The following is a 16,272-nucleotide window of genomic DNA, read 5'->3' on the forward strand; positions in this document are numbered from 1 at the left end:
CGAAATCAGCGACATAGTGAGCCTCCTCCAGGGTTTACAGTCACACACGAACAAACAATAGCCGTCGTTGTGTTCACTGTCACTCACATTTGCGCCCGCTAGTAACGCTCGTGTTCACGCTCACCAGCAGCTCTCACCCGTTTCATTGTGTATCAGGAACTCTGCCACACACATGCCAAGCCACCTCTGCGCATTCCAGCCGAGGCTCACGCCAGCCGCCGGCTTCTATTCACTTTGACTGACACGTGAGGAGGGGGCACCAACATAGAGAAGAAGGGTAACTGTACAACAATGTGTGAGGTTTTGGGGCATGTCATGGTGAATAGAGAACCAAGTCCAGCGTGAAAGTCACAGACATCCATCCTTCTTTCGCAGAAATGTACTTTTCTGCTTTCCTTCCTTTGTTCCTATTTTCCCTCTATCTTTTTTTTTTTTACTTCTTTCCCACCTTCCTTGGCATCAGACCCGCTTTTTTCCTGCCACCTTTTCTCAAACCTGCTTTTTCCGCCATGCATTTTAACAGCCTTCCTTTCTTTCCTTAAACCTACTTTTCTGCCTTCATTACATTACAACAGGGGCCTCATTTATCAAACAGCCCGTAGAACAGGTTCTGAGTTCATTTGTAGAACTGAAATTTAGATTGCTTGCAGGTAGGAAAAAAAAGTCACACGCACACCAGTAAGCAATGTGTGCTGATACATCCCACCAATTCTAAACTGCCACGCTAGTGCATGTCTAGCCTCATTTTCATTGGGAAACACCTCCGAATGAGCATGTATGGTAGCCGTAAACCCTTTAAGAATGCGCAGATGGACTACTTCCCTCTTCGAAAAAGTGGATTGAGAAAAGGAATATCTCCGAGACCAACACTGAGGAAGTTGTCTGAGAAGTGGAAACAAACCAAAAAATACTGTTTGAAACACCTAATGCAGGTATTACCAACAAAAGGGGAAAATGACATGGGAGAATTTAGGCGCGGCTGTTAATTCTGTTGGATCTGACAAAAGAGCCGTCTCAGGGGAAAAAAAAAACAAAAATGTTTTGACATCAAACTCAATGCCAAAAAAATGCGTTACGGCCCACAGGCCTGAACTGCTGTATCTTTAATTAACTGGAGGACGACAAGCAATTACATAGAGAGGAGCCAGATGAGGTGGCTCGGGCATCTGATTAGGATGCCTCCTGGACGCCTTCCTGGCGGGGTGTTCCGGGCACGTCCCACTGGGAGGAGGCCCTGGGGACGACCCAGGACACTCCGGAGAGACTATGTGTCCCAGTTGGCTTGGGAACACCTAAGGCTCCCCCGAAAGAGAGAGATTAAGTTAATGGGGAGAGGGAAGTATGAGCTTCCCTCCTTAAACTGCTGCCCCTGCGACCTGACCCTGGATATGCAGAAGTAGATGGATGGATGGAGGACAAGCAATTCTGGAAACCTGTATTGCAAGCATCATTGGGGAAACATTATTACGTCCAGGCGATGTGGATCACAGATTATTTGTGCATTGATTGAACCAAATCCTTTCCTGTCCACGTAGCTGAATCCATTGTGTGATGGTGCTTTCATTAAAATGTGGCTGCAATCTATGGTTCCAATGTATGTTTGGGAATCCCTTTTGTTTAATTTTGGCTTGTTGGTGATGTCTGGATGACAAACGGATGTAAGGTGGAGCCAGGCAATTAATTGCATCCAACACTGCCGGCATGATTTGACTTAATGTTGGTTGCGGAATGCCTCATGTTTCCAATCTCCTGCTAAAATGTCCCGGTGGTCAAAAGTCCCAGGATGACAGGAGCTCAAAGTGCACTTGGATGGCTTTGGCGACCCTCTGAGTGCATTTGTTTTGTAGTTTCACTGTTCTAAGGTTTTGTATGTACGCATTGTGGGTTCCTTCCTTCCCACCTATCTTGCTTCCTGTGTACCCCTTTTCTTCCTCCAGACCTGCTTTTTATTTTGCATCCTTTGCTTAAAAGTACTTTATTCTCCTTCCTTCCCTACCTCCTCTTACCCTGCTTTCTTCCTTCCTCAAACTACTTTTCTGCCTTCCTTTCCTTCATTCCATCTTCCTTCCATTGCACCTGTTCTTTATTTATGCATACTTACTTTAAATATTTTCGTCTGTCACTTAAACTGGCTTTTCTGCCCTCCTTATAGGCCTCCTTTCATCCTACCTTTCTTCCTTTATTCCACCTTCGTTTCCCTCAGACCTGCTTTTTATTTAGAATCCAACTGCATTTCCTACACACCAGTTTTTTTATTGATTCGTCCTTCCATCGTTCCTTCCATCCATTGCTCAAACCTACTTTTTTCCTTCCTTCTCAGATGTGCTTTTTACTTCTTTCTAACCTTCCTTCATTCCGTCAGACCATCTTTTTGTATTGCATTCTTACTTCCTTGAACCTACTTTTTTCCTTCTTTAGCTACTTACCCCAACATTCCTTCTTTCCCCGTTCTTTCTATCCGTCAGACCCGCTTTTTTGTTTTGCATCCTTCTCTCACTACCTTTCCAGCTTCCTTCCTTCACACCTCTTTAATGCATGCACCCTTACCAGAATCAGAATCAGAATCATCTTTATTTGTCAAGAATGTCGTAAAAAAAAACAAAAAAAAACCAAGGAATTTGTCTCCGGTAGTTGGAGCCGCTCTAGTACAACAACAGACAGACAATTGACAGAGAACACTTTTGAGACATAAAGACATTGACAAAAAAAGAGTCACTGAGCAATAAAGGGTTGCGAGTTGTCTGGTAATGCCGGTACATTTTTTTTTTGACAATTGTGCAAAAAGATGCAGAGTCCTCTAGCACTTAGAGCAGTTCGAATGACTAATATTGCAATGACCATTGTGCAAAGGGCGCCGAGACTTCAAGGAGTGTATGCAGTTTAAAGTGACAGGTAGTGCGATAATCTGGGACAAATGTGTAAATGTTGCAGGTACTCCTCAATCAGTGTGCAAATGGAGCAGATGCTAGTCTGGCATGAGTGACCAGTATTGGTCAACAACAGATATGCAAATAGTGCAGCGTGGTGAGACGACTACTACAGTGAGTGCACGAGTAATATATAATTGGCCCCACAGAAATGTGACAAGGAACTCAAACCAAACAATTGGCAGTATGTTATAATGGAATTGTAGGTTAGGTGTTTAAGAAGTTGATTGCAAGAGGGAAGCGCTTAAGCATACTTTGCTGCCTGCCTTCCTTACCTCCGCAGACCTGCTTTTACTTCTGCCTGCCTTCCTACGCTCCTTCATTTCCTATTTTGTATCCTTTTTTCCTTTACTTACAAATACTTTGTCTTCCTTCCTTTGGTACCTGTCCATTACTGCTTCAGATTTCACTCTTTGTTGTTGACTCAAAATATTTGCAATTGTTCACGGTGTCTGTTTTTAGTGATAACAGCATTCCAGTTGACTGACGTGTGGTCGCTCCACAACGTTGTGTGCATTCAGGTTTATGTTCCAAAAGGCTATGCAACCTAATGGTATTTTCTGGTATGTAAAATGTATATGAAAGCAATCATTGATGGCAGCTGTTGAGGATAATCGACATTTCTTGTGTTCTCAATCAAAAGGTGAAAAAGTGAGAATTTGTTTTCCTGGTTGCTGCGCTGCGAGGTGGAAAATTGATTATTGATTAGCATTTGGAATGCGGCCAGCATCGCTCAGCTCGTGTTGTTGACATTTTGCCTTCTGTTGGGGAAAATCGCAGGCAGCGCTCTGCCATCCATCCCTCGATAGATTGATTGTCAACACAGCAGAGACAGCGCGAGCTTACATGCTAATCAAAGAGTTTTAATGTCAACTTGTAGGAGGGCTCAAAGAGGATCAAAGTCATCTTACAGTAGGAGGACGTAAAGTCAACATACAGTGAGAATTCAAGAGTTAAAAAATAAAAAAGTAAATTTACAGTCAAAGAGGTTAAAAGTTTACTTAGTCTGGATCAAAGCGGTAAAAAGTCAACTTACAGCCAACTTAAAGAGGTTACACGTCAGCGGTTGAAAGACAACTTTCAATCTGGATCGCGGCGGTTAAAACTCAAAGAGTTTTAATGTCACGTTACTATCGGCAACGAAGATGTTTAATGTAGAGTCCTGATCAAACAGGTTCAAAGTCACCTTAGTGAGGCTCAAAGATGTTAAATGCCAACTTACAGTCATCCTCAATGCTAAACATTAAAGAGGTTTGAAACCAAATGAAAAGTCAGGATAAAATATTTTTAACATCAAATAGGTTAAAAGTCAACTTACAGTCAGGATCAAAGAGGTTCAAGTCAAAAAGGTTAAAAGTAAACTTACAGTCCAGATCAAAGAGGCCAAAATTCAACTTAGGGTGAAAGTGTGTAAATATCAACTTACAGTGAGGCTCTAAATATCAAAGCGGCTCAAAACCAACTTACAGTCAGGATCCAAGAGGGTCAGTCAAATAGGTTAAACGTAGACTTAAGAGTTAGGCTCAAAGAGGTTAAAAGTAAACAGTCCAGGTCAAAGCAGTTCAAAGTCTACTTAGTCAGGCTCAAAGTGCATAAATATCAACTTCGAGCCAGACTCAAAGAGGCTAAACATCAAAGAGGTTCAAACAAACTTACAGTCAGTTCCTGCTGGACGCAGTGACTCTGATTTCGTGAAAACTCCCGTTAACTCCCGGGTCTGGAAGGTTCCTGTGAAAGAAGAACAAAAGAAGCGTGAGGACTGAAGATGACCCGGTAGGAAGGAAAGACGGTCCTTTGAGGTTTGTAGTGATGGAAGACACTTTGAGCCCCCCTAAAATACCCCCCCATGGGACCTCAGCTGTCAGAACACACCCCAAAACACAAACAAACAAGAATTATTTAAAAACAAAAGCAATGATCAAAGTATTGTACTTAAATGGAAACATGTTTAGTCGGGTCTGAACTTGCTCGCACACGCACCCGTGCACACACACGCACACGCACTGTGTTCACACGTTGCGCACACCAGATGTCTGCCGTCTTTTTGGCGAGCATACGCCGCCACCACGCCGTGCCCACGCTTGTGACAACCAACCAAGTGTGGGCGCCTCGGCCCAAACTTTATTTTTTTTGTCAACAAAAGGCAGAAAAAGGATGCCACAAAGAAATTTACTCAATGGCAAGCAAAGGCGGGAAGATAATAATAATGTACATTTTTGTGCCAAAGTGTACATTTTTGCTTCATAATGCACATTTCTTTTTTTAGTTTAGTGAGCATTTTTTAAATAATCTATGATTTTTGTATCATAGTGCAGGAAGTGAAATTTCATAGGTTTTTGTTTGATAATGTACATTTGTATCATTATGTGAAATTTTTTTTATTGCCTACAATTTATTACGTGGTGTATATTTGTCATAGTGTACATTTTTGTTTAATAGCATTCATTTTGTGTCACGGCACACGTTTTTTGTTGTATAATGTACACTTTTTTTCATACTTTACATTTGGTTTATAATGTAAATTTTTGTTTCATGGTGTGTATTTTGTTTCATAGTTGACAATTTATATTTGTAGGTGTGTGAGCATTTTTTTCATATACAGTACCATTTATTTTATACTGTAAATTTTTTCATGGTGTACATTTTGTTTTACAGCGTACATTTCTGTTATAAAGTACATTTGTGACAATAAGTACATTTTGTTTCATGATATACTGTACAGCCGGCATGGTGAACGTCCGGTTAGCACATCTGCCTCACAGTTCTGGGGACCGGGGTTCAAATCCTGGCCCCGCCTGTGTGGAGTTTGCATGTTCTCCCTGTGCCTGCGTAGGTTTTCTCCGGGCACTCCGGTTTCCTCCCACATCCCAAAAACATGCATGGTAGGTTGATTGAGGACTCTAAATTGCCCGTGGTGTGAATGTGAGTGCGAATGGTTATTTGTTTCTATTGGCTGGCGACCGGTTCAGGGTGTACCGCCCAAAGATAGCTGGGATAGGCTCCAACAGCCTGCGACCCGAGTGGGCATAAGTGGTAAAGAAAATGGATTGATGGATGGATATACTGTACAGTTGTGTCAAAATTTGTTTCATAATGGGAATTTTTGTTTCAAACTCGTTTTTGATTCATGCCACACGTTTCATGGCATACGTTTGTTTCATAATTTAACCTTGATTTTAAACATATCATTACATACATTTAGTGACACCACAAACTGTTGTCAGATGGACATTTGTTTCATAATGTAAATTTGTTTCATGTGGCACACTTATTTCATGGCGTTCATGTTTGTATCATAATGTACATTTTTAAAACATTTGTTTAATGTACATTTTTTTTGTCATTACATGCATTTTGTTCCATAGTGTTAACCTGTAGATTAGTTTTTTCATAATACACGTTCCATAGCATACATTTTTGGGGGTCATTATGTATATATACAGCATACATAGTACATTAATTTTATAACATTTTATAAGGTACATTTTTGTGTTTCTGTAAATTCTTCTCAATAATTGTGCCACAGTTGACAAGTTTTTAACAATTAACAAACCGATGAAAGCATCAGGAGACCCCTGGAAGTGACCCTATTGTGTTCATTGATTTACAACCCCAATTCCAATGAAGTTGGGACGTTGTGTTAAACATCAATAAAAACAGGATACAATGATTTGCAAATCATGTTCAACCTACATTTAATTGAATACACTACAAAAACAAGATATTTAATGTCCAAACTGATAAACTTGATTGTTTTTAGCAAATAATCATTAACTTAGAATTTTATGACTGCAACACGTTCCAAAAAAGCTGGGCCAGCGGTAAAAAAAACGACTGAGAAAGTTGAGGAATGCTCATCAAACACCTGTTTGGAAGGCTAATTGGGAACAGGTGGGTGCCATGATTGGGTATAAAAGGAGCTTCTCTGAATTGCTCAGTCATTCACAAGTAAAGATGGGGTGAGTTCACCTCTTTGTGAACAAGTGCGTGAGCAAATAATCGAACAGTTTAAGGACAATGTTCCTCAACGTACAATTGCAAGGAATTTAGGGATTTCATCATCTACGGTCCATAATATCATCAAAAGGTTCAGAGAATCTGAAGAAATCACTGCATGTAATGGCTGAAAACCAATGTATGTTTGTATGTCAACCAATGGCTGAAAACCAACATTGAATGCCCGTGACCTTCGATCCCTCAGGTGGCACTGCATCAAAAAATAGGTTGAACAGGATTTGCAAATCATTGTATTCTGTTTTTATTTACATTTAACACAATTTCCCAACTTCATTGGAATTGAGGTTGTATAATTGATTAATCCCTGGCGACGAATTGATTTAACAAGGTGATGAAATGCTGCAATAACTGCAAGCAGATTGTTAATAAGACATCATATGACGAGTCAAACCTCAGAAAAAATATGAATCTATTAACCCCCTCAGTCGCCTCCCCCTGCTCCCAACCTGCAAACACATTGAAAGGACTTCTCGATTCATTGACCTCCAAGCTATCTACAACATCCACAATACTTTCCCATCTGCACTCCCACTGCTGGAGATTTCCCATGAGGCCATGCAACTCCAGTTGATCGATGGACCCTGGCTGCCGGCGTGGGGGATTGTGGGGGGCGGGGCGAGCACCGGCTCCAGAAATTGAGGTATTAATAATGCAGGTCTGGGCCTGTCATAGCCTCCATTAGCACAGAGAAGACGGGAGGTCCACGGCTGATTGATTAACTGATTGGATTAATTAGACTCTTGGGGGAGGTTAGCTGCCTTTCTGTGACTGTTCCAGTTTCTCTGTGTCTCTGTTGCAACCTGCTCAAGACATTGACACTCCAAGCTCAGTGACCACTTCCTGTTGAAGCCTTGCAGTGGTGAGGTATTGTTGATCAATTGTCAGGCACGTGACTGTGACTGAACTGTACAAGCGTAAACAAATTACAGTCAGCGACTCACACCCGCACATCTGGCAATTGAATTTTGCACACAAACCAACTCGCGACAGAAAATCTGAGACCTCAGGTGTTCTTATCAGTAAATATTGTTTTGAGGCTCCACATATACTGTACCATATTATTTGACATATGACACGAGTATTTCGGAAATGTTGCTACATTATAAAAATACAAAGAAGAAATGGACGAGAAATAAAGTGTGGATATTTAAGATGCTCTTGGCAATGATAGCCCCATTCATTGACCGTACTTGTGCATTTCAGTGGCAGAGACTCATCACGCTTCGCTATTAGCCACAAGTACAGCACATATTTAATTTAAAACAGTTAAGTATGATAGTTTTACTATATATACAATCACAAAATGTGACGACGAATTAAGGACAGAGGAAGAAAAAAAAAAAAGTCAAATGGCGGAAGTGTGGTCGCATTTCATAGTCAAATGCAAGGCGAGCACCCGGACCATTCTCTCTGCCGAGTACGATGGCGAATTGCGGGACCTGAGAGATGAAGGTGAAGCGCAAATCTGTGGGCTTTACGTTCGTCTACTAACATAACGTTAGCGCTGCGGAGTGTCTCTTTTAATTATGAGTATTGTTGAATGTGTGGCTTTTCTTTTTTTTTTTTTTTACTGTGACAAGGACAGTATAACCAAAATGGTACATACAGTCTGCTTATTGCTCAGTGTAGCCACTGTGTGACATATAGCCAATCTAATGATCTGTAAGTGGCCAACCTTTGAGTCAAATAGGTGAAAAAGGTGGCAAAGGTGACCAGAGAGGATTAAGAGTAAAATGGATCATCATCATGTACCCAAACAGAGGAGGATTTAGGTGAAGGGAGACGAAGGAAATATTTTTCTCTCTCAAGGTTTCTTCATTTTAGTTTGAACAAATTGAAGACTTCCAAAACTTGTAGTAGTACAAAGAATATATGTCTTATTCCGAGTCAGCTGGTCTAAGCTCACCTAATGTATGAATTTGCCACAAAATGCTAGCTCTTTAAGTGCAGATGCACAAAGGCTGTTAAGTGGGAAGTTCCCACTGGGAGCTCTTATTAAAAGTGCAGATAATATGTGAAACGCCATTATGAACCAAAACAAAGGTTTTGAACAAACATAACTTCACTGTTGTGTCAAGATGCCAAACAGCAAAGGGGAAACTCAAACTTGATTTTTGTTAAGTTCAGCACTTTATTTGAACACTTATCACTTTCTCTTTTTATTTACTTGCTCTTATTATGAAATGCAGCTCTACTTTTATTTAGTAAATTAGAGAACATTACACAATGGTGCTCATATATTGGATTACTAGGGCAGAATTTGTAATGTGTACAAGAAACCAGACTACCTGGAGAAAACCCACACAGGCACAGGGAGAACATGCAAACTCTGCACACAGGCGGGCCGGGATTTGAACCGCAGTCCTCAAAACTGTGAGGCAGATGTGCTAACCAGTCGTCCACCATTGTTCATTCAGTGAAAATGTATTTAAATGTGTTGTGAATGTGAATTTGCTAATTAAATCCTCAAATCAAATGTGACGTTTCTGCTGGTTATTTCATATTCAACATGTTCTACTTTGGCTTGCAACCATACTCTGTACTAGATACTCTGACATGATACCCTAACCCCGTTTTAAAACGCTAACCTTTGCATGCAACCCCAACTGAGTCTTGAATCCCAAACATACGCTTGAAACCATAACTTGAAAATCCAACCCTTTTTTGAACTCTAATCCTTGCTGGCCTTTAAACCCTAATCCTTGCTTTAAACTCTAACTCTGTTTTAAAACCTTAACCTTTGGTTAAATCCCAAATCTCATCATAAAACCATAACCCAGACTAAAAACCTTAATTTGAAACCCCACACTTTGCTTGAGACCCTAACACTGGCTTGAAACTGTAATTTGATCCCATAAACCTGGTTTGGAACCCTTAACCCTGTCTTAAAACTCGTGATGCACCGAAATGAAAATTCTTGGAAGAAAACGAAAATGAGGAAACCAAGGCCAAAAACCGAAATAAATTATTTGCCATTTATTGGAAAATGGATGGATGGATGGATAGTTGGACATTTTTAATGGACATTTATGGCTGTGACTCTGGACTAACATCACAAAAAAATCCTATCATAACATCCCCCCTCAGTCAATCACGATATGAAACACTCACTGTTATCACTATTTTCTTGTTCACTGCTACTGTTAACCTTTTGATTTAAATACTGTATTTTCTGTCAGTTGAACATGACCTGGAACATTATACAAATGTATAAGACATAAAACGTATCCATGTATAATCTGACCATGCAAAAGCGTTTAAGTCCAATTCCAATTAATGCCCATGGAAGTTGGTAAGAAGGGTTTCAATCATCCACTTGAACTTCAACTGTGCTTACGGGTAGCTTGGCAAGACAGGCCCGAAAAGTTCAGCAGTATGAGTTTTTACACTAAGTTGTGATGACGAGCTCAGATGGCGATTGTTGAGTTAGCTTTGGGACATACCTGGCTGTGTGTTCTGTTAAATTGAATTGAATGTTCACGGCGGGTTTGGGGTCGCCCAGTACCAACATCGGAACATATAAGTGGACTCGATAAGAAGCATTAATTTGCTGAGGAATAACTCATGGGAATTGCCGAGATGTACACACCTCTGCCATTGCCACCAGTTGCATGTTTACACTCCGCTACGTACATTTCACCGTCCCGATGTCGACTGTGGGCTTGACAATATGAACGCATGACGTTGCATTTAATGTTTACAACTGTCTTAATTGAAGACATATTTTGACAGACCGCCGTAGCCGCTAAACAGGGAGATTAAGACAACCACGCAAGCCGCATTGTTGTTGCTGGCCCCTCCGAGCCACGATTTTTGTTTGAGTCATCGCAACATCCTGTTTCTCGGCGGTTTTGTTTCTGCGACAAAAGTCTTTTCAGTGGGTGAAAATTTGGTCCATCACTACTTGAAACCCTAATCTAAGCTTGAATAACTGACTTCTGTTTGAAACCCAAACCTAAATTTGAAGCCCTAATTTGAAACCACAAACATTGCTTTAGAACTCATCCCTGGCTCGAAATCCTAACTTGATAGCATTACCCTGTTTTGAAACCCTCTCCCTTGTGTGAAACCCCAACCCATCTTTGAAACCCTAACCTAGGCTTGAAACACTGATTTGATATCCTAACCCTGTCTTGAAACTTAAACCTGGGTTTGAAATCACTGTTTCCGTTTGAAAGCATAATCCTTGCTTAAAACCATAATCTTTGATTTCAACCTTATCCTAGGCTTGAAAGACATAATTTCAATTGCTTGATACCCCAATCCCAGTCTTGAAACCGCAATATTTGCCTGAAACCATAAACCTAGGCTGTAACCCAAACACTGGCTGGACATTTCTAAAATGTTGCTTGAAACACCAATCACAGCCTGCAACCCTACTTTGAAACCTTGGCATGGAGTCAATTTGATTTCCACTTCACGGGGCATTTTACGTATATTCAACACTTCCTCAGGGTGTGGGACATGGATAAACTTGGTAAACACTAGCGATGTTACGAGATGTGCCGAGTCTTCGAGGCGTGTGTCGAGTAATGGAGGGGGCGTTTCCGCAAAGCGCGTATCAAGGCTCGCTTCATTTAGGGGCGGACCCGGAAGTGATGACGTCCGAAGCCTTGCTCCCCGGCTGTACCACGTGACCGAGTCAGGAAGCGCTTCAGGGTTTGCTGCGAGGTTTGAAAGCAATCTAAACCCCTCATGGAAGCTCCATTCAAAATGTGTTTTTTTAAATTTTTTATAAATATAGAGTTGCGGTCAGCTCAGTTTGGATAAAGACTGTGTAGTTTGTATCGGCTAATAGAGTTTTGAGAGTGTTGACAGCAGAGTTTGGACATAGCTTGGCCAGTAGAGATAGCGAGCTTCCAGTTCCACATCACTCCTCGGAATCCTTGGAAAGAGGCTGCTGGCCGCTAACCCGGCACGCTGGTCTAATGGCCCAGCCGTTGGTGCACTCGACTCTCAACCTGGGTTATGGTGGTCCCCTGAGTTCGATCCCCAAGCAGCAAGGAACTTTCATTGAGGCTTATCAACAGAATTTTCCATGGTTTCTTATTTTATTCATGAGGAATTTATTGTGTTCACAGAAAGGAGAAATTACTGTACTCCAATTTAAAAAACCTTGCTCTTGAATTAATCACTTAACAGAAAAATTATCATTAACTGTTATTTCTAAATAAGCACTTTCAAAATCCTCTGTCCTCGTAAGCCCATGCCATTTTCCCAAAGTGACAGAAAAACATTATACCACCTGCCATACCCGTGATGATGAACATTTTAAGCACACAGAATTTGTTCAAAAATAATATATTTTACACTGTTGGGAAATTACTTGGTCAAACATTGTTTTGTAATACATAGTCATTCACAAGAGCCAAAAAGATGCAAAAATGCAACGCAGCACATATTGCATCTGGTAAAGATACAGCAGCCTGTGATTATCCACATGGCCAGCAGGGGGTTTCGTGTGCAATGAAGCATCTCGCCATCCCTAGTAAACAAAAACAAAAAAAACAAAAAAAACACTAAATTAGAAAGATTATGTACCAAAAGATGCTAATCATGTCGTAATTAAGATAAGTGAAGTTGCTTTTTGAAGACTTGATTCGGATAGGAACCAGGTTATGAGCTCATTGTCACTCATGTGGATTTGAAATAAAGAAATCATTTTAATGCTCCAGACATGACTCAGTTTGGCCCGGTGCTCCTTTTGTGGATGACGAAACCTTTCTTGGTGCTTGGGACTCAATTAGTGAACATTAGCGTGGCACTTTGTGTTGAATGTAAAACAACAATATGAAAAAGGTTAGAAAAGAAATATTGATTGCAAACGTTGTCTTATTTGCCGACTACAAATCACTTGTACGACGATGACAACACCAGGCATTACAAGAACGCGCCTACCGTGTCACCGATTGGGTCCAAATCCACAAATAGTGGCGAGGCGGGCGGGCAAGCGGGTGGCCGAGGCCAGGGGAGTGCGGAGGGCGAGGCGTACATGTAAATGCTCACGCTCGCAAACGCCCACATGCGCACACAAATAGACTTGCGCTTGGTAAAGGAAGCTTCTGCACTTTTGCTGTTTGTCATCCTTAAAGCGCACTGCAACATTCCCAAAGTGGGTCAGACCGCACAATCGCACACACAAACACACTAACACCTATGAAAACACACACACTAACACACCCACAAACACACAAAGACACTAACACGCCTATGAACACACAGTAAGAACATACAGTACACACCAACATATAAAACACAAACACAAATGCACAAACCCACATATACAAATACACAAACGAACACTAACACACTCATAAACATAGCGCACACACACACACAAATATTATATGAAAATTATATTGTGTTCTACTGATTAAAAGTAAAATTGAACCTGAAGGCTTGAGAGTTAACTTCATAAAACAAGATATGTGCACAGTATATTATTATGGGTACCAAATGAAGTGGCCTAATGAATGTTCCTGTTACATAAATCTGACAAACACAGTGATTCTTGTCTTCTCTTTAGCAATCTCCATGTTGGAATGTGAGGAAGAGGAGTCTGGAAGTGTGGGCCGGAGCTTGGAGTTCATCACTGCGACTCCTCCGTGCACCGGGGCGGAGGAACGTTCAAAAACAAATCCGGCTTTTGTTCGAACGGCATTCCCGGGAACAAGTGGGCACAACAATACGACGTTCGGAGTCAGAGTCCGAGGATTGGATCACATCCAAATTGACACAGAAGTCATCTTTAAAATCAACATTGAACTGAGATTTTGTTTTTTGTTTTTTTTTTGGGGGGGGGGGGGGGGGGGTGAAGAAAAACCCAGAATATTGACAAAGAAGAACAACTTCCAACATTTTGTGATGATCAAGAGTATATGGCAAATGCACATCAATATGGACCTTACTTATATAGCAATAATCAGACCAATTCTGAGCCCGATCAGTTGGCAAAGGTTATCAGATGATCTTAAATGATTATTTTATGGTGTGGAGTGTGATAAGGGTCAGTTACACACCCCAAGTTGCTCGAAGAAATGTCAAGCATGTTTGCAATTTATGCATGTTACGTCCCTTGAGAACAAAGTCAGCACAGACCCGATTGTCAGATGATTCTGACCAGTTATCCTGTGGTGTAGGTGGGGTGTGTTCAGAGTCATTTTTACTCACCGATCTGCACAGAAAACGTAACGTTAGAACTGTTTCATATTTACGATGGAAAAACCACTACTATCATTACCACCAATACTACCACCACTACTAATACTTCTAATAGTCCCACCTTCACAACCACCACCACTAGTACGAGTGTCACCAACATTACAACTAATACTACCACCACTACAACTAGTGCCACCACTATAATTGCCACCACACCCACTTATACTACTGCAACTACTACCACCACCACATCTACCACTAATACAATGATTATTGCAACCCACCAGTGGTATCTCAGACAAACAACACGCAAGTTATTTGCAGTCTGTGCTCAACTGAAATACGTCGTGGGGAACGTCATCTAAATGCTTCAACGTAACAAATTTGATCGAGCACCTGAAGAATGTACACGAGGAGGAGCATGCCGCATTCAAGCAACGCAGCGTGGGGGAAAAATAAACAGGAACAGCCGAACGGACTCAAACTCTGGACAACACCCGTCCATATTGCTGGGACAGTGAGAAAGTTAGAGTAAGCATGTCACTCACAGTATTTCTTAAAGTAATTTAATTGCAATAAAGTAATGTAATTACAGTAAGTTAGGACCCATTATTTCTGTCATGTTGTAATGTTGATTTGACCTAAACTTATGTCAGTGGCCAATCCTTGAATGCCCCCTAGAGGTCATTGGTGTTTTAACGTTTGTCTAAAATGCTAGAGAATAATTTGAGCTGTGGTGGGCTCCAGCACGCCCGCAACCCTTGTGAGGATAAGCTGTACAGAAACTGGATGGCTGGATGGATACAGTATACAAGTATATACAATAAATGAACAAGTCATGTAAATAGACACATTGCTCCACCCTGTGATCAGTCCCAAAAATCCTGATCATGTAAAGCCTAGTTAAATCCAAACTTGAGCCATCACCACCACAACTACTACTAGTAGTGTAACGCACTTTGCCTCCTTCTGTGACTACCACTCTGCTGTACCTTGAGTTGTCCTTCAGCCGTGGTCATCTGGACATGTTTGACCTCGCTGCAAACAGCTCGCTCCCAATTTACCTTCCTGTAGCGACGCACGTACGCACACACACACACACACACACACACACACACACACACACACACAGACACACGTTCCACTCTGATGGTTTCCAAAACAAAATTTTTTTTGGGCCTTTGTGTGACACATGAAGTCCAATCAAGACCACTGGAACACACACACGAACACACACAGCATCTATGTTACTCTAATAGCGAAAGTGCAGCACTTTGGCCCACAATGCAAGAACTGAACAAAGCTCATAAATCATAGAGAACACACACAACCTGCACCAACTACTCATATTCAAAGTGTGTGTGCGTGTCTAGAATACTGAGGTCTATATTCTCACTGGCCACTTCATGAGGTACACTTGAAGAATGTAAGCCCAATGCTGCATAGTGTGCGGAAGTGAACACTTGCTTTTATGACTAATTTCGATCTTTCGTTGGTTATTGACTTGAAAAATTGCTGTTTAATTTCAGAGGCTGGAATGGATTAAAGGTATTTTGATTAATTCCAAAGAGTAAACTTGATTTGATATAGAAGGAAATTTAGTTACGGGTCTGTATAGTGGTACTTTGACTTATGAGTTCAATGCGTTCTGTGACCACACTCATAACTCAAAACACTGGCATCGCAAATCATCTTTCCTCATTGAAATGGAAATGCCATTAATCCATTCAAGTACCCACGAAAAACAGCATCCATTTTCTGAGCCGCTTCTCCTCACTAGGGTCACGGGCATGCTGGAGCCTATCCCAGCTATCATCGGGCAGGAGGCGGGGTACACCCTGAACTGGTTGCCAGGCTTAAAAAAAAAAAAAAAAAAAAAAAAGTTTAAACGTGTTTTTTTTTTTTTTTTTTTTTTTTTTTTAAGTATCCTGGTGTGTGCGCCTTGGTCGTCTATATGGCCCACAAAGATGATCACAAAAAATTGACTCAGAAAGCTGCAGTAATATTAGTTTTTCGCAAAGGATAAAGAACAGTTAGTGTTCTTGTTGCTTAAAGCGTTAAAACTACTGTGCAAGCGATGCTAGTTCCGTTAGCACGCCTATGGTGTTTGCATTGTGTTAGCATTAAGGTACTTATGAGGTTTGATTTAATACATGTGTAATTCTCG

At 41.1% G+C, this 16,272-nt stretch overlaps 1 protein-coding gene across 8 annotated transcripts in view; it reads right to left on the minus strand.

Annotated features, from left to right (window-relative positions):
• Positions 1-16,272, minus strand: part of sema6e (sema domain, transmembrane domain (TM), and cytoplasmic domain, (semaphorin) 6E) — a 197,866-nt gene that overhangs the window by 67,549 nt on the left and 114,045 nt on the right. For 7 of the 8 annotated variants that reach the window (XM_061674687.1, XM_061674689.1, XM_061674692.1 and 4 more), the window contains one exon: positions 4,584-4,655. The gene's annotated coding sequence lies outside the window, so the exon portion shown is untranslated. Of the gene's footprint in view, positions 1-4,583; positions 4,656-11,856; positions 11,936-16,272 lie in introns of those variants that run through there. The other variant, XM_061674691.1, reaches the window with a different exon arrangement.

This window comes from Phycodurus eques, chromosome 4 (assembly GCF_024500275.1).
Source record: "Phycodurus eques isolate BA_2022a chromosome 4, UOR_Pequ_1.1, whole genome shotgun sequence".
Taxonomy (NCBI): Eukaryota; Metazoa; Chordata; class Actinopteri; order Syngnathiformes; family Syngnathidae; genus Phycodurus; species Phycodurus eques.